The 26,960-nt window shown below is 37.5% G+C and overlaps 1 pseudogene; it reads right to left on the reverse strand.

Moving 5' to 3' along the window:
* Nucleotides 1-11,727: 11,727 nt before the first annotated feature.
* Nucleotides 11,728-26,960, reverse strand: part of LOC103298805 (60 kDa heat shock protein, mitochondrial-like) — a 91,623-nt pseudogene continuing 76,390 nt past the window's right edge.

The raw sequence follows: 26,960 nt of genomic DNA on the forward strand, positions 1-26,960 counted from the left end.
ATGGGGGAAGCCATCTTTGACCACATGGGGGCAGCCATCTTGTGTGTTGGAGTGATGGTCAATCTGCATATTACTCTTTTCTTAGATAGGATAGAGGCCTGGTGCATGGGTGGGGGCCAGCTGGTTTGCCCTGAAGGGTGTCCTGGATCAAGGTGGGGTTCCCTTGGGGCATGGGGTGGCCTGGGCAAGGGGCCTGTGGTGGTTTGCAGGCTGGCCATGCCCCCTGGCGACCCAAGCGAAGGCCCTGGTATCTGGGATTTATTTATCTTCTATAATTGAAACTTTGTAGCCTTCAGCGGAGGCCTGGGCCAGCCAGGGAGTGCAGGAAGCTTGGCTTCCTCCATCACCAGGGAAACCCAAGCCTCCTGCTTGCTCGGTGGCTGCAGCCATCTTGGTTGGGTTAATTTGCATACTCGCCCCTGATTGGCTGGTGGGCGTGGCTTGTGGTGTAGCAGAGGTGCTGTCAATTTGCATATCACTCTTTTATTAGATAGGATTTACTATTTATTTTTCTTATGGTTTTGTTCATTTATTTGTGGGACTTTCTCTCTTTACGTTACCCCAACAATTATTATTAATAATAAGACTTCTATTATTATGCAAGAAGTCATAAGCATGCACCTCATTTGAATGTTCTTTTTAAACATTTTTATTTGTAATTAAACAGAACCCAATTCTTCAAACACTATTATAGGCAAATGAAACACAAGACGCATAAAAGATATAGAAGAGTAATTGGTTTAGAGATAGATGATTTCTAATATGAAAAATAATTACACTTTCAGCATATTGACTAAGAGGGCAGCTCAAGTCCAGAAATAAAAGGAAAATACAGCAAAGAAATTGGAAAGTTAGAGAAGAAATAATATATGCATCTTCCTTAAAACATTAGAATTGGAGGATGGACTAACTCTATGTCTTATGCACTGGGTCCAAGAAGAATGGGACTAGGTTTGAGGATGTTAGAAAGACATTCCTAATTCTACTCATAGGCATTCTCAATCAGAAAGGATATAGCATTCATGAGTGAGAGCAGATTCCTTGGGTCTGCCTTCTGTCTTTCAAATGGATGTGTTGGTATTCAGCAAGCCTTGCAGGTGTAAACTTCCAGGTCTGAGGAACTCTGTACAAATAGTTGTCCTCACACTGCCTTGAATGGTCAGGTCTTCACATGTGGTAAAAAAAAATAATAATAATTATGCAATATAAATGAATAATTCTGCTATTCAGAAAGTCCTGTCAAAAAGGCCTACATTTCCGGGGATTTTAAAGTCCTCAAATTCTCAATTCACCATACTTATGCAATCCTTCTGATGTATCTGAAAGAAATTTTATGCCACCTCCCATTATCTCTGCTACTTTACAACATCTAGAAACTTTCTATTTATTCTACATGAGGGCTTTTCTAGCAAAGGCAAGGTGATGGCCTGTATACTACCTTTTGTCAGCATATGCTTTATTAGATCTATCAAATATGAATTTGCTAGTCTGCATGATATAACATGAAGGGAGAGGGATCTTTGTTTTATTCAGTGATTGATCCCAAGCAATACTTGAATAGAGTAGGAACTCAATAAATATTAGTTGAATAAAAAACAACAACAAAGAATGGAGCTGTTATTTGATCTCTAACATATTCAAGTAGATATAATAAACCATATTATAATATGATTTTTCAACAATAAGAGGATTTTGGCTTTTTAATGGAAGTAAAGAAAATGATTTTCTGTTAAGGGTAACAGTTCTTCAGTTATTGTGTTGTCATTTAGATATACAACGTATAGGTCATCTGAAGTCTTATTAAGGCATTATGAAATTGGGGTTTAATTATACAATATTTTATTTGTGGCTATTTTGCATCCCATTTGTGGTAGTCAACTATCTACAATGGCTTTGGATCCTGAATTCAGAGATCGCTTCTTCTATGTTTTAGGAATGTTTTTAACTCACCTATTTGCTTCTGGAAATAACTTAATGTGGTGAGTGGATGAGTAACCCCCTTGATGAATGCCATAAAATGATTTCTGTGATTCAATTAACTGTGTTTAATAAGCATAAATATGACCCAGTAAAGTAGTGACTAGAAAGCAATTAGAATAGTCCAGAGCTCCCCTAGCTTCTTACGTTTTATAGGAAGCACAAAGAATATAAATAATGAACTAATTTTATGTCTGCTCTATGCTGTGGGGACATGTGCTGGACCCTAGGATACCAGAATTTTGGCCAAATTCTCATTTTTCCCCCTCTCTACCACATAGTGAATATATAGTTGTACTAGAAACAAAAACGAAGTGAAAAATTTATCGCTGGGAGAAAGCCTTTTATTTAGCATACCATAATGGTAGCTCTTCTTAAAAGAGATGATATGACAATCTAATTTCTATTTATTTCAAATCACATCTGAAAGTAAATGCTGATTATGAACAATTTGAGCAAATAAGTATACATTAAAATGGGTTGAAGTAGAACAACTAGAAATAATAATAACAATATTTGTCTATAAATGTATGATATAAATATCTACATATGTTATGCATATATAGGTCAGCACACTAGTAACTTTTAATCCATTTGTAGACTGATGAAAAGAGCCTGGAATGGACCATGAAGCAATCTAGGGAGGAAAAGAGCTGTGGGTCTGATTCCAGGTCTCTCATCAACTAACTCTGACTTAAAGCCAATATCAAATCACCTGATATTTTATACTTTTGTTTATAAGATCTTTGGAAGTAACACCTCCCTCAAATTGGAATACAAATGAAATGAGACATGTGGATGCTTTTGAAAATGCATATGCAGTCAAGAGTGTTATAGATGATAAAAACAGTGAATGACAAAGAGAAGAAAAGGAAGTAAAAATTCAAAGGACATAACAATTCTATTGTCTTCAATACTATGGTTTCTAATTTCCTTACAATGCACTTTTTTGTTTGTTTGTTTTGTTTGTTTTTTTCCCCTAGTCATCAAGACCTTGGAGTTAATCAATCATAGTTTTCAGGAATTTGTAAGAATTGTCCTTTTAGAGAAGGCCTAATGCTTTGAATTTAGTGTCTTTTATAGTTTAAGTTTAAATGACACGACTTTACAAATAAAGCCAATGTGTCTCAGACCACCTATGTAGAAAATAAAGCTTTTAGTGATTAAAAAAATATATAGTTCCTTAAAATAATCAAGACTGTCTCCAATAAACTACATAGCAAATCTCATGTCATTAAAATGAGTTTTAATAATTCAATTGCATTTTCTTATCAAGGAAAGTCAATATTGTACAATCATAATATTTCAATCAGTAGAAGAAGCAAAATTACCCTAAATGATAATCTCATTAGTGTCTATGAGGAAGTCAATAAAAGAGAAGCTCTTCTTTTTAAACATACGTTCAGCTTCCTGCTTCTGATTGACCAATTAAGAAACTTGCATCGTTAATTCACGTCAAGTGATCAATAAACTTTTCAAATGCAAAGCAGATAATCAACTGTAGCAGATTCTTGCATTTATTAAAACTACAATGTCAAAATATGCCAATATTTGCAGGGATGATTAGAAGAGCTTACTAGATCTGATTTCTTTGTAAACATTGTTCTTAATGTATTTCATTGCTTTTTGCCTCCTGGATCCATATAGGGACAAACAGCTGTTTGAAGTGCATTTGTTATTTTAACATAAGAAAAATTCAAACCTGTAAAGAATTTTTGTGAGTTTATTTGAGCCAAACTGTCAGCAATTTCCGGTGAGCAGAATCTCAACATATTGGGATAGTGCTCTGGAGAATGGCAGTTCTGCACCTTGTTTTGTACATTACAATCAAAGGAGAAGAAGTATGTAGGTTGCATGGAATCCATTAATGATAGGTTAGAGAGGTGGGAGAAAGCAAAGCGGGGGACAACTTTGGGATTGGATAAAAAGCAAAATGATAGACACATACTTCTTTTACTTAGGTGGGTTCAGGAGAGTTAATAGTCAACCATTAACATGATAATAATAAGGTAACAATAACAATGAAGGAATTTGTGGTATCTGTCCTGGTGCCCAGGGCATTTGGTTGTGCCCTGAGGAGTCCAGAAAAAAGGGAAGTTACAAGTTACCCTAACCAAAGATATGTTATTGTAGATGCAAAAAGACAATAGGCCCAGTGAAGGTAAAGATTGACCTTGTCAGGGAAGATACTGGTCTAGGATGTGACTACCCACCGTAACTGCTTTTAGTTAAAGTTTTAATTTCAGAACATCCTTTGTGGTTACTTTAGGTCTTTGAGTTTTTGCCGGGGCTGACCGGCAGACCCTGAACAACGGATGAATGATTACTCTATAGTTTGAATAAAATGAGAATAAAATTTATGCACAAATTTACTACAGGACAATTTCCACAGGAAAGATCTACAGGAAAGTGGAGAGAGCACTACATATTACATATTTGTGAAACAAAATATTATTAGAGTGCCATCACATAGTCATTGACAATGGTGCCTTTTCAAAGTTGATGAGGCTTCTTGTTGGACATTTACATAGATTCTTAATTGTATATGTATGTGTGCCTCTGTAAGATGAGCAGAGCTAAGGAAGGAGGAAACGAAAATAGATATTGCTAAATCAAAATAAAGGAGATATGTTCCTGATTATTTCAATTATGCCCTACACACAAATCAGCAAGCAAACTAAACTAAAAGTAACCAACTGAACCTGGTAATACTTATTATGCCATTGTTATTTCCTAAACGCAGAAGTCATTTATTGTTTAAATATAAAATAGTAGAAAATATTTTCATTGGTTTTACTAAAATAAATTTAAATTTCACTAACAATAATCAAACTATATAGTAAAAGCTAAAATATATCTCAATGTCTCTTATAGACTTTTTGTTCATTTATATGGGTAAAGTTTAATGGAAAAATTTCCAAGGCTGACTTTGGATATACTTTCAAGTTCTTTCAAAAGTGAAACATTTTAAATATAGTTACTGGTATTTCACCAGTTGCATGATCTTTGTCCTTAAAGTCTTATATGCTCACCAATTTATTTATATTTGTTTTCCCCCAAATGAAGTCATTTATACCAAGTGGTTTTAAAAAATGCTCACAAATCAAGTTTGATCCCTGTTTAATATGCTGCTGTAAATATCGAGCTATGTTAAGGACTAGCAGGCAATAAATGCTCTCCAAACATTAGTTCAAGGTATTGCTAATGAGTTCACCTCTATTATCTTTCAGACTGCAGCTTCATTAGTAGTGTTGTAATACCCAAGATAATTAGTGTAGGCTTGTCAGCTTGATTTTTGCTCACATTATGGCCTTTATTTTGTACTATATTTTTTAAGGATTCCTCTGGGACAGCGGTTTTTAACAGTAGGCTACAATAATTTTTATAACATGCAATACCTGACTATTTAGTCAGGAGCACTGACCTCTTTTCCTTTAAATTGTCAAATAAAAAAAAACAACAACAACAACAGCCAACACAACAATAGCTGTCCAGTGTGAATGAATCAAAATACTTGTGTGTGTGTTTGTGTGTGTCCCTGTGTGTGTGTGTGTGTGTGTGATCAGCAAAAATATATTTTTTGGTGTGTTGAAGAATTTTAGTAATTAGTTTATGTGTGCCATGAGATGAAAAAGGTTGAAAATTGCTGCTCTGGGGTGTAGTGGATCACTTTGTTGGCCAGGCAGATGCTATTCACCCTGGCTTAACAAAAGCGCAGTATAATGAAGAAGCATTCTGCCATTTATTGTGTACTCTACACTACAATTTTGATGTTGGTCTATAAAGGCTAAGATTTGTCAGATTTAATTTCTCTTCTCTAATTTCTTATCAGAGAAAATGTGACACCAGGCATAGATCCAATTTTCCTTTTCTATTAGCATATATATTGATAGAATTAATGATTTTATTATCATCTTTGGCTTGTTGCTAAATTGTAGACATCATGTTCCTTCTTGCGGATGGTTACATATATATTGTAAACTCATTGTCCCAGGAGACATTACATTGTATTAGATTTTATGTGGGTGGGAAAAGAATTCAGAAAGTACTAGAAAATGATAGTGTTCCTGAATTAGAAGAGATTAATATTTTTTTCTATATGAACAATGCATCCAAATGGATAGGCTGGCAGACTTGAAGATTCTTCTAGCAGGTTGAATTGTAATGCTTCTGGTTCCTAATAATTCTATGGAAATGGAACATTGAGAAAGTGTAAATCCTGCATTTTCACTATCCAAAAAATATTCGAATGGGACTATGAACCCCCATTGAATTTGAAACAAAATTAATAACATTAGGGTGTGGTATACCTTGCATATATTTCTTACCTTTTGAAAGAGAACACCTTCAAACTAATTTAATCATGTAGATGATTAAACTGTGGTTTACTTATTAATTTATTTCTCAAATATTCAAGTTGGTGTGTTTCAAGTCCCTATTCATGAATAATTTACTCATTATTTGAGTGAAAGTGAATTAGTTGTATGGTTTTATGGAGAAAAAAATACCATAAAGTGGCACTCCTATTTAATGTATTTCTTTTCTTTGTAGGCTATTACAATGAACCACTTCCTGGTAGTCACCTTAACATTTAATAGGGGTCTCAACGTTCTCAAAGTTACAGTGGTTATATATTAGAAATCTTTACATCAAGATAAAGCTAGGACATTTTATCATAAAATTTTATTTTACTTTTTATCTAATGCATAGATAAGTATATTTAAATATATTTCTCCACTATTTGTAGTAACGCAAAATTTAAAAAAGGGGACCAGTCTGTTTGTATTTTATAAGTACAGGAATAATCATATTCTTGCCACAATTAAAGTGAAATGGGGATATATTCATGGAATGTAATTAATATATTTAATATCCAAATACTGTCTATATGCAAATTCCATGTCAACATTTTCTAAATTATATACACCCCCTGAGACATGTATAACTAACATTATGATTTCAGTGTGGTGAACCAAATCAGCCATTCCAGAGATTTTTAAAATGAATTTCTAGAGACATTGAAAAACAGTCTGTATGTCTATTACCATTCACATCTATTGCTTACAATTTTAAATCAAAATAATAAAATAATAGAATAGAACAAAATGAAATAATCATACAGGAATTATATTAGCTGAGTGAGAGAGAGAGAGAGAGAGAGAGAACAAGTGCACTTATTATAAAGCTGGCCCACTCATATAAAAAGAAAACTAGAAATTTAAATATTATGTACTAAATCAATTATGTCAAATGCTCCAAATTGTCCTTTGCATACAGAGTTCTAGTTAAGGACTGCTGACTGGGATCCAGAAGACTCAGACTCTAAGTTGCCTTCTCCTTTCAATGTATTGACTATTCTGAAAAGGTAAATACAATGTAATCAGAAAGCTGAGTTTCAGCACAGTGCACTTGTAAGCCCTTAACCTCTTTGAAATCCACTTTTCTTATTGGCAAAGCAGTAAAAATAACAGGTATTCAGTACTGTGCAAGAATCAAACATGAAATTAAGGTGTAAATTGCAATGTTCTACCCAAATTTTTTGGTGGTAATATTGTCATTGAATTTAAAAAATGTGAGTAGATACCCATTCTCATGCTTAAACTGTTTTTTGTACCTTTAAATTTTACTTACCGTTCACTGATAGCTACACAATAATACTTCTTTTAGCAGATATAAAGAGGTTAGTGGCTTATAAACTGATCCCTTAGGTGTTCCATTATTCTATCTGTCTTAGAAAGATGCTGGCCAGTTTGGAGTTGTTCTTTTGAATAGTCATTGAATTTGGACGGTCACCTTTTCATGCATTATGTGAGTAAAAAGATAATAGAGTTACTTCATCAACATGAAGAAATTTCAGAGTGGAAAAAAGAAATAACACAAATTGTAGGAAAACTTGTAATCATGTCATAAGAGATGAGTGCAGTTCAAAGAAATCCTGGCTCTACCACTTGGTTACTGGAGTTGAGGAAGAACCATTTAGATAGTCATGGTTATTCAGGTGTTGAGGTCACTTAGGAGGAAAATCAATCTGTAGGAGTCAAAAAGAGTAAGAAGGCCCCGATCTAGAACTCCAAGCCTCCATCCCCAGGAATGAAGGAAAGCCTCAGGGTGTAAGATTTTCCCTTCTCTAGTTTCTACTTTTCCTAATACAAGAAGGTAGAGGAGGCCATTGACTATATTAATCTCATTTTTTCTCCCAAGAATTGTGGCCTTGCCTCCACTCTGTCTTGAGTCCACCAGAAATAATATCAACATTTCTCTATCCTGATTATACAAGTGAGGAAGCCCAAACTCCCAGGTCATCCCCATCTTCTGCACTCAATGTCACTGAAGACAGTCCACACTTGCAATTCTCTCTTTATCGCTTAGCCATTCCCAACTTCTGAAAGTCCTCTGGAACACACAGTACATTTGTAGAAAATAAATTCCCCATATTTTCCAGCTTTTTCTGAATGTTCCCTTTACTTCCTGCTCTAACAGCAATTTAAATCTCCCTTGAGATCGCTGCTTCCTCCGCAGTCCTTTCTCATACCACTAGGCTTGAAAGTGGGCGAATATTGCCCTTGATACAAATTGCTGTTTCTAGACCATTTTCCCTTCCTCTTCCCTCCGACCCGTTATCTTTGAATATCAGGTACAAGACAATATTCATTACCTGTGTTGTTGCAATAACAATGGGATCATATACCTATCATGGGATCATAACCTAGCCACCATATGCCAATGGCATCCTCTCTCTCATTCTCTCTTTCTCTCTCTCTCTCTCTCTCTCTCTCTCTCTCTCTCATTTCATAAATCCATCAATTTTCCAATTTTCTTCCTCAATCCCTTCATCTGATCTTACCACATCTTTATTTTCTTTTACTCCCCTCTCATCTTGATTTCTCTCCTTATCAGCTTACATTTCTTAGTCCATCATTATATTTACTCCCTTGCACTCATCTTCAACTTTCTTGCCCCTCTCTCACTTCATTATCTCAGTTGGTTACACTACACTCCTCTGTGCCACACCTGTATAGCAGAATACGGCTGTTTCATTTTAATTTTTTTACAGGTAAATAATTTATTTTATTTTCAAAGCTCACCAAAAAAATTAAATAAATAAAAAATTCCTGCTATCATTTACAAGATAGTCTTCCAAGAGCTATGTGATCTAACTTCTTCTGGGGTTTCAAACCATTTATTTAACCATTAAAAAGTGCATGCAGTGGCAAATTTTGAGTTTTCAGAAACAAGTACAAAGAAACATACAGTCTGACTTACTCAAATGAGTAGTGACTCTTGCTAGTCAGTTTCTCTGGAACCTTTTTTAAAAAAATATTTTATTTTTTCAGTTATCATTGACATGCAATATTATTTTGTATTAGTTTCATGTATACAGCATAGTGGTTAGACCATATATTTTACAAAGTGATCCCCGCCCCCCTCAATATTTCAAGTACCCACCTGCAACTCTACATAACTATTAAAATATTATTGAATATTTCCCTGTGCTGTGCCTTTATATGCCCATGACTATTTCTTAACTACCAATTTGTACTTCTTAATCCCTTCACTTTTCCCACCCAGTCCTCCAACCCCCTGTGCTCTGACAACCATCAGTCTGTTCTCTGCATCTAGAAGCCTGTTTCTATTTTGTTTGATCATTTATTTTATTCTTTAGATTCCACATGTAAGTAAAATCATATGGCCTTTCTTTACCTGACTTATTTCACTTAGCACAATAAATAACTTCTAGTTCCATTCACGCCGTGGCAAATGGTATGATTTCATTCTTTTATGGCAAAGTAATATTCTATTGTGTATATGTACCACAACATTTTTATTCACTCATCTATTGATGGGCACTTGAGTTATTTTCATATCTTGGCTATCCTATCTAATAAAAGAGTAATATGCAAATTGACCAACACACAAGATGGCTGCCCCCATGTGGTCAAAGATGGCTGCTCCCATGTGGACACAGGATGGCCACCACAAGATGGCTGACAGGGGAGGGCAATTAGGGGTGACCAGGCCTACAGGAGAGGGCAGTTGGGAGGGACCAGGCCTGCAGGGGAGGGCAGTTGTGGGGGGGGGGGAGATGGAACAGGACTATAGGGGAGGGCAGTTGGAAGGGACCAGGCCTGCAGGGGACCCAGGCATGCAGGGGAGGGCAGTGGGGGGGGACCAGGCCTGCCGGGGTGGGCAGTTGGGGGCAACCAGGCCTATAGGGGAGGGCAGTTGGGGGGGATCTGGCCTGCAGGGGAAGGCAGTTGGGGACAACCAGGCTTACAGGGGAGGTCAGTTGGGGGGGACCAGGACTGTAGGGGAGGGCAATTGGGGACAACCAGGCTTATAGGGGAGGTCAGTTGGGAGGGACCAGGCCTTCAGGGGAGGGCAGTTGGGGACAACCAGGCTTACAAGGGAGGGCAGTTGAGGACAACTAGGCCTGCAGGGAAGACAGTTAGGGGCAACCAGGCTGGCAAGGGAGGGCAGTTAGGAGTGACCAGGCTGGCAGTGGAGGGCAGTTAGGGGCAATCGGGCTGGCAGGGGAGCAGGTAGGTGTTGATCAGGCTGGCAGGGGAGTGGTTAGGGGCACTCAGGAAGGCAGTCAGGCGAGTGGTTGGGAGCCAGCAGTCCTGGATTGTGAGAGGGATCAGGCTGGCAGGCAGAAGCAGTTAGGGGCACTCAGGAAGGCAGTCAGGCGAGTGGTTGGGAGTCAGCAGTCCTGGATTGTGAGAGGGATCCCATATTGGAGAGGGTGCAGGCTGGTCTGAGGGACACACACACACACACAAGCACACACCCATGCATGAATTTTGTGCACCGGGCCTCTAGTTTTAAATAATGCTACAGTGAACATAGGGGTGCATATATCCTTTTGAATTAGTGTTTTGGGTTTCTTCTCATATATACTCAGAAGTTGAATCACTGGGTCATAAGACAGTTCCATTTTTAATTTTTTGAGGAACCTTTATATTGTTTTTTGTAGGGGCACCACCAGTCTGCATTCCCACCAACAGTGCATGAGGGTTCCATTTTCTCCATATCCTCAGCACCACTTCCTGTTTGTTGACTTATTGATGGTAGTCTCTCTGACAGGTGGTGCTAGATAGGTGGTATCTCTCTCAAAGAGGTGGTACCTCATTGTGGTTTTCATTTGCATTTCTCTGTTGATTAGTGATGTGGAGCATCTTTTTTTTCATATATCTATTGGCCATCTGAATGTGCTCTTTGGAGGAGTGTCTATTCAGGTCTTGTGCCCACTATTTACTTATTCATTTATTTACTTATTTATTTAAACTTCAAACAAATTTTTATTACACAAAGGTCACATAATTGGATATTTCTCTACTTTGTACACAAATATTCTTACTCTCCACAGAAAGACTTCTTCTTCACTTCTTATTGGGTGATGACAAACACTAAAATCCTGATTTTAACAGAATAGTAGTAAAAATGCCTCAGTGATTTATGTTGAAAGCAGTACATTGGTACATGGCTCTTGCACTTATAAGGGATGTACAGATGTATTTTTATTCAAAAATACAAAATAAATTATCGGTTGGCATGGACAATGACAGCAGTAAACCATTGTATGTTGTCAACTGAAATCAGTAACTGATGGTTAGAGTGATTTTCTTGAACATCAGCTAGCTTTTCTTCAATCATTTCCTTCACCTGACTTCTCTGAAGTTATAGGTGAGGAGTCTGCCCTGAGCTTCCTCTCACAGTTCTCAGTAATGATGGTAAAGCACTATTCTAGGGCTAGAACATGCCACCTCCCATCCCTCCTCCCATCCCACCCATCCCACCCATCCCAGGGTCCTTCTCCTCTTTAGGAATTTCTGTGACCACAACTTCTCCTGTTGTTAACGGAGGGGCCACACCAACAGCATCCAGTAAAGCAGTTCTTATAACCTTAGTTGGATCAATGATTCCTTTTTCCACCACATTCATAAAATCTCCAAGTATGGCATCATAACCAATTTCTAAAAAAATTTGCATACTTTTCTCAACTATCAATGATCCCTCAACAGAAAGACTTCTTACTCTCCACAGAAAGACTTCTTCACTTCTCATTGGGTGATGACAAACACTAAAATCATTCTTAGCAATGGTCATTGCAGGAATTTTTAATGCTTTCTTAATAATTTTTGTACCAATTTTTTTATCTTCATTAGTTGGAGTTAATGAGTACAAAGCTGGAATCCACTGAAGCAGGGTACAGCCCCCTCCCAGAATAATGCCTTTCTCCACAACAGCTCAGGTAGCGTTGAGGGCATCTGTGACTCTCTTTCTTTTCATTCATTTCAATATCACTTGTCCCACCAACCTTCAGCATAGCTACTCCATCTGAGACTTGGCCAGGCATTCATTTAGTTTTTCCTTTTCATATTCACTAGTTGTAATGTCTACCTGCTTGATGATTTCTTGAATACATTTTTCAATTTGAGTCTTGTCACCTTTTCCTTTCAAGAGCATGGCATCATCTTTGGTCACAATGACCGCTCCATGTTCAGTCATAAGGCTGAACATCTTCTAGATTGAAAGTCAATCCTTCTTCTCCAAACACTGCACTACCAGGAGCAATAGCCATGTTTCTAAGCAGGTTCTTTCTATTATCACCAAAACCTGGAGCTCTGACTGCTACAAACTGAAGACCAACTTTTAGCCTATTCAAAATAAGCATACTTAGAGCTTCTCCATCAACATCTTCAGCAATTATGACCAAGGGCTTATGGTGAGCATTGGCAATTTCAAGAACAGGTATGATGGACTGAACACTAGAAATTTTTTCACTCAATAGAATGTATGCATCTTGGAATTCACATTTCTGACCTTTTTCTGTATTAATAAAGTATGGAGAAATATAACCTCGATCAAACTTCATGTCTTTAATAATTTCTAATTCATTATTCGGTGTTTTTCATCCTTTACTGTGATGACACCTTTCCTTTCAACCTTCTTCATTGCCTAGGAAATTATGTTGCCAATTTCTTTGTCTCCATTTGCAGGAATTGTAGCAACCTGAGCTATTTCTTCAGGGGTTGTCACAGGTTTAGACTGCTTCTAAAGATCAGAAATTTCAGCATCAACAGATAACATCACACCTCTCCTGATTTGCATTGGATTAGCACCTTTACTAATCTTCTTAAAGCATTCCTTGGCAATGGAGCATGCCAGCACAGTAGCAATGGCGGTGCCATCCCCAGCCTTTTCATTTGTATTATTGGCAACATCTTGAACAAGCTTAGCGCCAATATTTTTATATTTATATTTTAAGTCAATGGACTTTGCAATGGTCACACCATCTTTTGTTACTTTGGGACTTTCCCAGCTCAGTTCAATAATCACTGTTCTTCCCTTTGGCCTCATAGTAATGGCTATAGCATCGACTAAAAGGTCTACACCTTGAAGTATTAAGGCTCGAGCCTCTGCACCAAATTTTACATCTTTGGCATAAGCCCAAGTGAAATGAGGAGTCAGTGCCCTAGACACGGGCCTAATCTGGCAAAAGACTGTGTAATCAAAGCATTTCTGAGGAGTGGCAGGGCGAGCGGGCAGCGAGTGAGGGTTTGTGCCCACTTTTTAAATTGGATTGTTCATTTTTTTTGTGTTAAGTTATATGAGTTTTTAAAAATATATATTTTGGATATTAACCCTTCCGTGGATGTATCATTGGCAAATATGTTCTCCCATTTAGTAGGTAGTCTTTTTGTTTTGTTGATGGTTTCCTTGGCTGTGCAAAAACTTTTTTAGTTTGATGCAGTCTCATTAGTTTATTTATTTATTTTTAATTTCTTTTGCCTAAGGAGATATATTACAAAAACATTGCTAAGAGAAATGTCAGAGATTTTACTGCCTATGTTTTCTTCTTGGAGTTTTGTGATTTTGAGCTATGCATTTAAGTCTCTAATCCATTTTGTATTTATTTAATACCATTTCTCAGTGTCATATGCTGCTAAGACAGTAGAAGATACTAAAATTGGAAGCATGAAAATTTCAGGAAATCGGATTTCTAAATAAGTTTCATGAAAGGCAAAACCCTGCTCTGAAACATATAGTCACAATGCCCTTAGGCTAATTTGATTCTCTTGCATTTATTCCCAAGAGTAAAGAGGGTAGGCAAATCACTACAAACATAACATGCCTAACAGCCATAGGCCAAGCCCCAGTCAATCACCTTCAGCAACCATTAGTCCCTCCAGTTGGATGGTACCTAGAAGACAATGGACATGTTGGGTGGTAATGAGAGATGAGCTTGGAAAAATACAGTAGCCAGTTGATAGAAGGCCTTGGTTTTGATAAATGGGCATGGAACGATTCTGTTTCCTAACCAGATGTATGTTGCATATGGAAACAGTTATGGCTCTCCAAGAGAAATTCATGTTCAACGCTTCATTGTGCAACATTAGGAAATAATTATTTTCAATATGAATTTTAAGATTCAAGTGGATTACAGTGTTTCTGCAATCAGTACAGAATACCTCACCATTTTTGACATTCTTAATAAAGACCCTAACGCACTGACCTTTTCTTGGTTCTACCTTTATTAGAATCATCACATAGGAAAACATAAAAGACTGAATAGCAGTATCATACAACTTTTAGCATTTATTTACCTGAGACATTCCAAACACTTCCATCTTCAGACCACATTTCTACCCTATCCAAAATTTAAATTCTATACCAGAAGATACATTTACAAAAGCAACACTAAGAATATAACAACAAATGTAGGGGTTAAGATCCTATCAGTGACATTTTAATAATAGAGATAGTGAAGAATTAAATCTTTCCAAGATCATGTCTGCAATAACAGAAATGAATTTTTTTTCCATCTTACATCTATAGAACTCTGTTATGGTGACAAAACATAGTTATATTTGAACAGTTGTGGAATGTCCATTGACTTCTCAAAATTTAATAACTAATATTTGTGTGATCATAATTTTAATTTCCTAGCAGATGGGAAGTGAGCCATTCTTTTCAATGGATGATGATGACTTCAGCAGCCAGAGCATAGGTTCATGGGGTAAAAGGGTTGGCAAACAGCACATCTGGTAGTTTATATTTCCTGGAGACTTCACACTTGTCCTTACTCTTCATCTGTCAGATTCAGATTTATTCTAGCAGAGCAGGTGCTGTTTTTCATATGCTTATGTAATATTTTATGTCTTTAGGGAGGAAAATAATATGATATGGCATTTTGTTGAAAGGCATGCAGGACATGTTCCTGAGAGTCTATAGTTTCTTGTATCTAGTGCCTTAGCTTCATATGGCACCTTAGCTTCAAGGAGCATACTTACTACTTACTTTTATTTCCCCCCAGGTTTATGAAGGTATACTTGACAAACAAAATTTCATATACTTAAAGTGTATAAAGCGGTGATTTAATATACTTGCTTTTATGTATTTTTTAAATGTCTGGGTAGCCAATTTGCTTTTGGCCAATTTTTAGGCTAACATAAATTATTTTCTTTCCCACATAACTCTGAGATTTTGAATATTACATTTTAAGTAGATTTTTAGTTTAACTGATTAACTGCTCAGTACACTTATTACATTGCACTGCTATTATTTTCTAAACCTCTTGAGGGCATAGCTCTAAATTCAGCACCTCGTACCATTTGTGACAAATACTATAGATGTGCAAATTGATTAACTAGCTTTATTAACTTGATCAATGATATTTGCAAACTCTGTCTTTTTATTGCATGATCTATATTCAGAACATGTTTACAAACATAGTATATAAGCTACATATATGCCTGAAGCTGTAATATTTTCTTGCATTTTAATTGGTTTCCATTAAAAGCAACATTACTGAATTTTTTAAAATTCATCAGCAAATTTCTTTTTATACTTTTGATTTATAGTTGTGATTTAGGCAAAGGCTGTAAAAAGCTTAGTTACAATATTTTTTATATTTTATGGGAAAGCAGAAAATATTTTTTTTATTTTTTTCATTGCAAATGTAATACAATCAACATATGATTTTTTATTGCTAACTTAATTTTCTAATCAGCAGAATTCTTACCAGAATTTTGTTCTTTCTTCAGCCACAATTATAAATGATCACGTATTTCATGGAATAGTCTTTTGTTTAGATTCTGAACTAGTACAACTAAAAATTGTTTTCACTGCCATCAGGAAATACAGAGATATTCTTAAAAGAAATCAGGCAAGTATATTACTTTCAATACTAGTTTGTATAATTTTTTTCTCTATTAATTTTAATTAATCTTACTGCATTTATCATTCAATGCAGTTTATATTTATAGCAAAACATTAAAGGACATCTCAAATTCAGTATAGCTAGCTGGTCAGTTAAGTTTGTTAACCTTCTCCAGGTTTACATTAAGAAAAAAATCCAGGCTAACCACTCAGAAAGTTGAAATTTGCCCTGCTGTTTACATAACAACAAATAAATATTTGGGAGGGACATTAAATTTGATTATATCTTGGGTTTTTATCAGTTCTAAAATTTCCATGGTTCTTTTTTTTCAATATGCTAAATATAAAATTTTAGGAAAATAATCTTTTAAGTTATTAAGTTGTAGGAAAAGATTTTTATCCATTAAAGGACTATTATGTGCTATGCTAATAAAAAAGGAAAGAGACAAACCAGCAACTTTTATTACTCACAAAACACTGTAACAAAAATAAGAACTTAAAATTATCACAATGAAGTATTGATCAGAACTTCCCTTGTTGTAGCTAACAAATACTGCTCAAAATTATTATACTAAACAAGGGTAAAGGGGCCATCCTCTTATCTAATAAAAGAGTAATATGCAAATTGACCATCACTCCAACACACAAGATGGCTGCCCCCACGTGGTCAAAGATGGCTGCCCCTATGTGGACACAAGATGGCCACCACAAGCAGGGAAGGGAAGTTGGGGGGGGGAACCAGGCCTACAGGGGAGAGCAGTTGGGGGCGACCAGGCCTGCAGGGGAGGGCAGTTAGGGTTGACCAGACCTGCAGGGGAGGGCAGTTAAGGGGTGACCAGGCCAGGATTGTAAAAAGGAAAAGTTGGGGAGGTAAATAGCATGAGAGCAAAGTGATCAGATATGTATCCTAATTTTCTTCATCCAAGATAGATGAGTATTAGACACATGCTGGTGATACAACAGATAGAGTTAAAGACTTGTACCCCTGTTCCATTTTAAGAATTCTGAAAAAGTGTGATCTCAAAGCTAGCACCTGTATCAACCTGGAGTGTCAGTTTACCAATTTAATGGTGCATGTTGATGGCAGAGGGAGACCTTGAGACTGAGAAATCTCCTGCTTCCTTTTATTTCTTAGGTCTTAGGCAAGAAGAAGTAGACATTTTGGCTAAGAAGGTTTCAGGTGAGAGTGCAATGGTGGGGGTGAGGCGGCTCTGTGCCTGCAGCTGCAGCGCTGACCATGTGAGCTGGGACAGATGAAAGTCACAGCCAAAGAAATCCTAGGAGTCTGTGGCGAAGCACTGGTATAAACCTCAAACAACAATTCAAACATGCCAAAAAAGAGATTTCTTCTATTCTATGTGACTGATTTGATCATCTTCAAAAGTTCCATCCCATAATTTACTGTGGGAGAGGGAGGAATTTTTAATCTTATATTGTAAATTTAGACCAATAAATGTTCCGTGGTCCAGTCTCTTACATAACCTCCTTCACACCCTGCTTGTCTCAGCTAAATCGGGGGTGGAAGTAGGAGTAAAAGAGGTTATTCATCTTCATTGCCTGAGAGAGGGGGGACCTCTACTTCCCCTCTACTTCTGCATTCCCTGGTCCACCTGAGTTGCTCCTTGCAACGGAGGGATCTGTAGCTGCTATAACTCTGATCTGGTTATGTTCATTGCCAATCCGCGGGCCAGCTTTTGCTAACGCTATAGGCTCCTAGGATTTGGCTGTGAATTACATCTGTCCCAGCTCACGTGGTCAGCTCTGCAGCTGCAGGCACAGAGCCACCCCACCCCCACCATCACATCCTCACTTGAAATCTTCTTAGACAAAATATCTACTTTTTGTCTAAGAACAAAACAATCAAAAGAAGCAGGGGAATTCTGCTCTTTCTGAGATGCACCTGCCTATTTACACTCATTGTGAACTTGGAGGTTGAGAGTAGATCTTTGTCTAGATGGATATTGCAACCAGGCTTTCCCCTATCTTCCTTATTTGATCACTACTCAGATATACATTTTCCCCCTATATATTATACTTATACACACACATGAGCACACACACATAATCTATTCCTAAATATGTATAAACTAGAGGCCTGGTGCACGAAATTCATGCATGGGGTGTGTGTCACTCAGCCCAGCCTGCACCCTCTTCAATCTGGGACCCCTCAAGGGATGTCCAACTGCCTGTTTAGGCCCAATCCCGGTAGGATTGGGCCTAAACAGGCAGTCAAACATCCCTCTCACAATCCAGGACTGCTGGCTCCCAACTGCTTGCCTGCTTGCCTTCCTGATTGCCCCTGACCCCTTCTGCCTGCCAGCCTGATAATCCCCTAACCACTCCCCTGCCAGCCTGATTGATACCTAACTGCTCCCCTGCCAGCCTGTTTGCCCCTAACTGCCCTCCCCTGTAGGCCTGGTCACCCCTAACTGCTCTCCCCTGAAGGCCTGGGTCCCCCCCAACTGCCCTTCCCTGCAGGCCCCGTCGCCCCCAACTTCCCTCCTCTGCCGGCCTGGTCCCTCCCAACTGCCCTCCCCTGCTGGCTATCTTGTGGCGGCCATCTTGTGTTCACATGGGGGCAGCCATCTTTGACCTCATGGGGGCAGCCATCTTGTGTGTTGGAGTGATGGTCAATTTGCATATTACTCTTTTATTAGATAGATTGCTTTAAACCATAATTATATTTTAGAGAAAATCTGTGAACATGATAGGAGGAAACATCATGTAATTAAAAAAATAAGATTAATTAAAAATGCTATATTTATACTAAAAAGTTTTGAAAATAATTTCATTTATTGAAAACAAATCCAGTTATCTATATAATAGACATTTTTTTTCAAAAAAATATAAAAGAAAAAAAAATTCAGGCTTTGGCCCTTGAGTCCATTTGAGAGGCAGTTTTGATAGCTTCCTTGTTTTCTACTATGACAATATGGTATAGACTCATCTTGGGCATTTCCTGACTCAGGTTTTCCATTACAGTTTTCTAAGGATCCCAATTCTTAGTCAGAATGGTATCTGGTTGGTCTTTTCTGTAGACTCAGCTATAAAATATGCACATTTTAACAAAACATATCATTAATTCTTATTATCATTTCCAATTTAAATTAAGAACCAGAGAGATGTTGTTAAACTCATCTGTCTTACATTTATATCTCTCTTTTTTCTGTTTTCAATGACAATAACACAATTACTCATTTAATTTAACCCATGGCCCACACATACATACACACTAACTCAGAATAAAATTAACATCACTATCACAAAAAACAAACTACAGAGAAGAGTTTAATATTTTTTAAAGTTTTTTTTTTCTTTCTAGGATATACCAATAGTCAAATCTCTGTGTTTTAATGTTATTTTGTGATTATCCCACTAGATGTGCAATTTGGTTCATTCCTTTTATTTTGCTTTCAATGTTTATGGATAACTTATAAAAAACCCAATTTTGCTTTGTATATGTTCAAAATTCCAGGTCATATCTACATACGTATTATATGCAGATAATTCTAGCTTCTGTCCAGTTCCTTTTCTGTTTCTCCATATGCACTACCTCTTTCCCCTGCAATTGTAGGTAACTTTATTTTTGTGAGTTTTCCATCTATCTCTCAAAAAATATAATTTGGAATAATTTAAATCTACAAAATGTCTGTGGGAATAGCACAAGGAACTGCAGACCACTCACCCAGAGAGCTCCATTCATGTTTTTTCAGTTGCCCTATGAATCAATCCTCGATCATGCAATGCACCAGTTGTTATGGCTCTCTAGTCTCCTACTCCTTCATCTTCTCTTGACTTTCATAACCTTGACATTTTTGAAGATATGAGCAAGTAATTTTGTGGAATATCCCTCAATTTATATTTGTCTGATGTTTTCTCAAGTGTTGCTTCAAGTTGTCTATCTTAGATTTGGATACTGTGTTATTTTCATTGCATCCTAGCAGATACTGTAGAATGTAGATTCAATTAAAAAGTGACTGTCAAGTTTCTGCATGATAAAGTAACTTTGTTATTTTTCTTGTTATTAACAAACTAGGGGCCCAGTGCACGCATTCATGCACCTTAAAAGGAATTGTGGGCTGTGGTGGGCACAGGGTTGGGTCTTGGCCCATCCTCTGTGCCCCTCCCATCCCCTCCCACCACAGCCCCTGCTCCCCTGTCTGCTGGCAGCCCTGATCCTGCCACCGCCACTCCCATGCGCTGATGGCGCCGGCCCTGTTCTCACCCACTGACAGGGCAGAGCGATTGGGTCTGGTGCCAGCAGTGGGTGTGAATGGTGGCTGCTGGCCCCAATTGCCCCTCAGGAGCAGGAGGAGGTGGAGAAGCCCTCAGGGGCGATCAGGGCAGCAGCCGCTGCTCGCACCCACTGACAGCACTGAATGAACGGGGCAGGGGCTGGGGGCCGGCAGCAGGTGCAAGCACCCAGCGGGACCGCGGCATGTGGGAGCAAAGAATTTTCAGTAACCATCAGAGGCTTGTCCTGATGACAGCGACTGGCGCCCTGCCTTGGTCTGGTGCCCCTACTCACCTGCTCCACCATTCTGCTACAGCCAATGCCCACCATGTTCCATGCGCGCCCCCTGGTGGTCAGCGCACATCATAGTGACCATAGTGTTTGGTTGTTCAGTTGTTCGACCATTCAGTCTATTTGCATATTAGGGTTTTATATATATGGATAACTTGTGGATAAGCAGCTTGAAATTATATAAGTATTTTATTGAATTAATTTTTGAATTATATTGAATAAACTTTATTGAATTCATTTATTAATTCTATTGAATATTATGAAATTATTATTACTGTGGTGGTTGCAAGATGGTGATTATGTAATTATACCATTCCTTCTACATATATTTTTTGGTATTATACTACATGGATAAGTTTTTTCTTTTCCCTTTTTCTCTCTCTTTATTTACTAGATGTTTTATCTATGTGAAAACATGAATAATATTGTATTCATGGTTATAATACATTTATATATTTTCTATCTATCTATCTGCCTATTATCTATTCATCTGTCTATCATCTATCTAATTATCATCTATCTATCCATTTTAAGTATACAGTTAAATGAAGTTTTATAAATTTGTTAATACATTGTGATGGTCAACTTTTTTCAGAGTTGGGTGGGGGTTTCTTCAGGCTAGTTTCTGTATTGCTTTGTTTCATTACCCTTTGAGCACTGCTTTAATTTTGATATTTATTATAAGGAATTGGCTCACTGATTATGGAGGCTGAGAAATCCAATGCTCTACTATCTGCAAATCTGAGACCCAGAAAAGCCAGTGTTATAGTTGAATGCCTGAAATCAGAAAGCATATGGTGTAGATTCTAGTCCAAGTTTGAAAGCTTGAGAACCAGGAGCACAAACAGCAGGAGAAGAAGACCAGTGTCCCAGTTAAAGCAATCAGGCATAGAATGAGTTTGACCTTCCCCTTCCTTTTTGCCTCATCTCATTTGATCCTCAAGCCCTTAGTGGATTGGATGATACCCATTCACTTTGGTCAGGGCTATCTACTTTACTCAGTCCACCAATTCAAATACCCATCTTTTTTGGAAACATGCTCACAGACACAATCAGAAATAATGTTTAACCAGATATATGGGTGTCGAGTAGCCCAGTAAGGTTGAGAAATAAAATTAACCCTCACTGGACACTTATTCAAAATTGTGTCACAGAGTGTCATAAATTTCTACTAGTTATTTGAAAAAGCAAATATGGCATAAAGTAAATATACTATAAAGGGATCATTATTTCAAGACTGGGCATTAATCCTACATAATAAAAGGGTAATATGTAAATTACCATCACTCCGCTACGCCCATGATTGGGCCAGTGGGAGGCGCAGGGGGTGGGACTTGGGGTGGCTGGGGTAGCTGATTGGGCCAGCGGGATGCTGAACTCGCGTCACCAGTGGCGGTGCAAGCTCAGCGTCTGCGCCATGGCTGTGCTGCAGCACAGAAGGGGCCTCTAGGGCAGCGAGCCCACATCCTGCTGCGGACCATCAAAAGCAGGGAGTGAAAGCCGGGTAGCTGGCTGTCTGTCTGCTCAGGCACCAGGCCTTTCAAAAGCCTTCACTGCGCCGGAGGCTTTCGAAAGGCCTGGTGCACCAGCGGACAGACAGACAGCTCCCCCACGATCGAAAGCGGGGAGCTGTGTGTCCGCTTCAGCACCAGCGGACCCCCTGCCATTAAAAGCGGGGAGCAGGCTGATAGCAGTGTCCGCAGAGCGTGCTAGGCTTTGCGGGACAGTAGATATGGCCTGGAAGGCAGGTTAGGCCTAGGGGACCCTACACGTGCATGATTTAATCATGCACTGGGCCTCTAGTATTTTTATAGACTCTGATGGATAAATACTAATTTAAATAATATATTCTTATTATCTTTATTATTTTATGTTCTAGATAAAGGGAAATATATCTAAATCAGGCAAAAATGATTGAGTTTATGTTGATATTTTCTATTTTTAACTTTATAAGTATAAAGTTCTCAAACTTCATCAAACAAAATGAGGCAGAGGTCAAAATAGATGAACCAGTGAGAAATGGATATTTCATGTTGAAATTGGATAGCACTGACTAAAGATTTAATCTTTGATGAGAAAATTTATAATATAACACACATGATTTTGCAAACTTCAAGAACTTTTGTTTCCTTTACTAATCATAATAATAAAAGGCAATGAGGTGTCATGACCAAAACAAAACAACCAGTCACCATGAGGTGCATGGAGCCCTCCTGCACAGCCCACAGGCTCTGATAACAGCAAGGCTGGTGGCCGGCGGGCGGGTGGAACAGCGGGTGGGTGGACAGGGTGTGCACAGGTGGGTGGGGCCGCGCTATATCACATGCTGGGCCTCTAGTATATATATGAAAGGCTAAGTGTCCCTCCAACCATCTGACTGATAGCTATGATGTGCACTGACCACCAGGGGGCAGATGCTCAATGCAGGAGCTGCCTTGATGAGCACTGGCCAGCACCATTGACCTGGAACTGACAAATCAACACTCAGCTTCCCCCAAGTTTGACACAGGCCCTGCCACCACCCCAGAGCAACACCCCACCAAATTGTAGCCAATGCTGCAGACACCCATGGCGAAAAATGTGGCCCACAGCCCAGCCCAGCCCAGTGCGGAAACGGTTGCGGTGGGTGCCGGGTAATGACGTCACGTAGCAATGCCTGGCTTCCTCTCCCTAGTGACTAGCCTCCTTGGAGTTTCTTCAGCCCAGGAACACTACTTGCTTTATAGCCAGGTGCAAACATTTTACACTTTAACCAAATGTTTGTGAAGCGTTTTCCCGTGCCTCATCTCATTTGATCCTCACAGAACTCCTGGAGTAGGTAGATAGGAGACTCGGTAGAATCCTATTTTCTTTTCATTAGCTGGAAAACGGAGATTTAGAAAGCTTAGAAACTTGACCTGACTGAAAGAAGTGAGAAATGGTGAACCTTGAAAATGACTTCAGGTTTTCTCACTGAGCAGAATATAGTCAAACACTGCTGCAGTTAAATATTTACCCTTTTGTTCTCCCTTTGTGATCTACAATAATAATCTGTTTCTTGTTAATATTTACTGCTGTGTTGCTGACAATTAACTGAAAGAGAAGTTGGGATGCTTCAGTGGGCTGGAAAAAGTTTAGCTAAATCAGAAAGCAGGTCTAATTAAGCAAGTTTATACTATATCTATAAAAGGCTAAGTTGACTTGAGCATGCAGGATACATATAAAGCTCTCACTGGAGCCAATCGCATGTATTCCAATCTGTTATTGTTCGTCATAAATTTGGTTGACACTTCAGTTATAGAGAAATGGCGAATAGCGATATTAAAATATTTCTTCTAATTCATTTTCTTTCAATGTGCACAAATCCGTGCACTAGGCATCTAGTACAAATATAATAAATTATTAGTGATTATATAATATTAACTATGTGCAAAGTATTGTTCTTAGTTTTTAAAATATATTTAGCCCTTTATTTTGGACAACAGTCTTATAAGTACTATTATTTTTTCCATTGGAACATAAAAAAACCAAAGCTGAGAAAAGTGGAATGACTCGCTGAAGGTCATATTCTGTTATGTGGGAGAAGCATGATTTAACCTGGCAATCTGGCCCACAAAGCTGTCCTCTTACACACTTTACTACAAAGCAATCCAAATTATAAATTAATTTATTAATGTTCACCTAACACCATTGTACTTTTTTAAATCTCTTGGTAGAACAATATGACATTTTCTTTGAAAAGTATATCCATTCTGTGACTCAGAAAATACATTTTTAAAAAGTAAGAACTCTTCAGTGAAATACAGGAATTCTTTTTAGTGCAAGATCAGATATTAAGATTTTATCGTATGTTTCGTAAATTTAATATGCTTTCTAAGGGGCAAGAAACTTTGATTCACTTTTATATTATCTTTGTATATATTTCTTTGTTGTTGCTTTTTTATATCTTTAATGAGAAAATATATCTGCTCTAACTGAAAGAGGACACAGTGACTATAAATAGCAAAAAGAAGGTTGATGAAGTGATTACTGCTGCCTGACTCATACTTATTTTTTCAGTGACCATAGTAAGAATTAATATTATCTTTATTGAAGACTGGGATGATTAAACACTTGACCAAATAGTATTTTTTAAAAAAAGTGCTAATTTGAATGGTCAAATATGCCTATACTGACAAAACTTTTCTTTTTTAAATCCTCACCCAAGGATATGTTTTTGTTTGTTTATTTGTTTTTTGTTTGTTTGTTTGTTAGAGAGAAGGAAAGGGAGAGAAAGATAGAGAAACATCGATGTGAGAGAGAAACATCAATCGGTTGCCTCCTTTATGCACCTTGACTGGAAATCCAATTTGCTACCTTTGGGTATGGGATGATGTTCCAAGCAACTGAGCCACATGGCCAGGGCTGACAAAAAACTTTTGAATAGCTGCTTAACTATTTATTTTATCTAATGAGAAACAAATGAGGATGTAGCTTTAGTCCTCCACAATTATTATTTTTTAAATTACCACCAATGCTAGAGGCTATGGTATTTAAAGATGAAATTTTTGAAGCAAAAAAGAAAAAGTATGTGGCAGAGTGTGCTATGACTTTTCATTTTGAATGAAGGTATGTTGTTTTGGGACCGTCAAGGTATTAGTACAAGTAACACTAAGACATCTTGTAGCTATTTTAAACTGTTCTGATCTTGGCATACTCAAAGCTGGGGTAGAAAGCATGAAATACATTTATTAATAGAAGCACTAAAGGAAGAATATAAGTTAATTAAGCACTTCCAGTTAAAAAACATTATAACTTTTAGAGTTCTAAAACTCACTTCTACTTCATTTTTTTTAGTATTAAAAGGGAGATATGGCTATATATATATATATATATATATATATATATATATATATATTTTTTTTTTTTTTTTTTTAAATCTAAGTACCCCTGTTGACATGGAACAAAAGAAAACCTGTGACAGGAATCAGAGTGCCTGGCCATGGGCACAATTGGCCAGTGGTTATCAAGAGTCTCCTTCTATGTGGTGGCTCTTCTAATATGGGGACAGACAAAGTACCAGGCTCAGTACCTGAAACCAGGATGTGAGAGCCCTCTTACTTAGGCTGGGAGGCTAAAACAAACAGCAACCACTACTGAGTGCAGCGACTCGCACCGATCTACTAGAAATGGCATGAGGGAATAGGGACATACATGTCCACACACTAGGATCTGGGCAAGCCCACACCCCAACTCCTGAGTGGATTTGGTTTTTCATGGGTGAACAGTCCTCAAGGTACAAATATTGGATCTGGTTCTGAATTGGGGACCATGACAGGAAAGCGGAAGAACTGTCGAACCACTGGACTGGGAAGTGCATGCATAGGGAGAGGAAAAGGAAGCAGCCCTGGGTGTCACCCGCACTGCACACACTTCAGTACATTGAGGCAAAAGCAGACTCCTGGGAACTTAACCTTTCAGACTAAGTCCCAGAGCATTGAGCTCATGGATGGCAAAACATGGAAGAACTTGCTTCTAAAGAAAATTTGAATGTTATCATACTAATCTGAGAAGCATATATCAAAGGGTGTTTAAAAATCCTCTAAGAAAATAAATGAAATAACCAAGAGAAGTAGAGGGATATAAATTAAAAGTAACAGGAAAAATAATAAAAATAAAAAATAAAAACTTTAAAAGAATAATTCATTTACCAGGCTTAATGGAAGAGATAAGTATTTAATAGAAAGATAATATTGAGGTATTGACATAGAAATACAAACAAAAAATGTAGAAATAAAGAGATGGCTAAAATATAAAGTTAGTGCTGTAATATCGGTATCAAAAAGATTAGAATGTAAAGTGAAAATCATTTAAGCAAATAGGAGATACTGTATAATGGAAAAATAATAAAGAACTCAAAGTGTCATATTTATGAGTAAAATAATGTATTTGTTTAAATTTATAGAAAATAAGAAAAGACATAACAGGGAAAATGTAGGTAAATTTAACATCATGTTGAAAAATTTTATATGCTCCTTTCAGAAATTATTAATCAAAAAGTTAAAAATAAGTAATTCTTATTGATGTAAAACAGCACATTGAAAAGTTTGACCTAGTAAATATATGCAATTAGATTAGAAATCAATAATAAAATGGTGGTTAAAAATTTACACCAAGTACATTTGGAAAATAGGCAAAAAAAGGCAAATTTTTATGTAGCATATTATCAGCACAAATAACAGAAGACAACTCTTCTCTCTTGGATAGATGGGTCTATATTCTTTAAGGACTTCCCCTAAAAACAAGGTCAGTTTAATGAAAAAAACTACAGTCATTC

Source organism: Eptesicus fuscus, chromosome 3, assembly GCF_027574615.1.
Source record: "Eptesicus fuscus isolate TK198812 chromosome 3, DD_ASM_mEF_20220401, whole genome shotgun sequence".
Taxonomy (NCBI): domain Eukaryota; kingdom Metazoa; phylum Chordata; class Mammalia; order Chiroptera; family Vespertilionidae; genus Eptesicus; species Eptesicus fuscus.